This window comes from Etheostoma spectabile, chromosome 11, assembly GCF_008692095.1.
Source record: "Etheostoma spectabile isolate EspeVRDwgs_2016 chromosome 11, UIUC_Espe_1.0, whole genome shotgun sequence".
Classification (NCBI taxonomy): Eukaryota; Metazoa; Chordata; class Actinopteri; order Perciformes; family Percidae; genus Etheostoma; species Etheostoma spectabile.
The window spans coordinates 23,515,795-23,516,237 of record NC_045743.1 but is presented as its reverse complement, the minus strand read 5'-3'; the positions used below and the strand labels follow the sequence as shown (position 1 = coordinate 23,516,237).

At 52.6% G+C, this 443-nt stretch overlaps 1 long non-coding RNA gene across 1 annotated transcript in view; it reads right to left on the bottom strand.

Moving 5' to 3' along the window:
• The window catches only part of LOC116698224 (uncharacterized), a 6,946-nt gene that overhangs the window by 3,650 nt on the left and 2,853 nt on the right, over positions 1-443 (bottom strand). The window lies entirely within an intron of this gene.

Here is a 443-nt window from a genome sequence, read left to right as displayed (position 1 = left end):
CTCTAAGGGAGACGCCAGCCACCATCCTGAGGAAACCCGTTTCGGCTGCTTGTATCCTGGATCTCGTTCGGTCATGACCCAGCATTCATGACCATAGGTGAAGGTAGGAACAAATGTATTACCGCACCCGCTTCTCCGACCCATCTCACGCTCCATGGTCCCCTTACTCGCAAAAAAGACCCCAAGGTATTTTGACTCCTTCACTTGTGGTAAGGACTCACTCCCTAAAAAGCACTCCATTGGTTTCCTGCTGAGAACCATGGCCTTAGATTTAGAGGTGCTGATCTTCATCCCAGCCGCTTCACACTAGGCTGCGAACCAATCCAGTGAATGCTGAAGGTCACAGACCGATGATGCCATCAGGACCACATCATCTTCAAAAAGCAGTGATGAGATCCCGAGCCCACCCAACTGCAACCCCTCCCCACCCCGACTACGCCTCG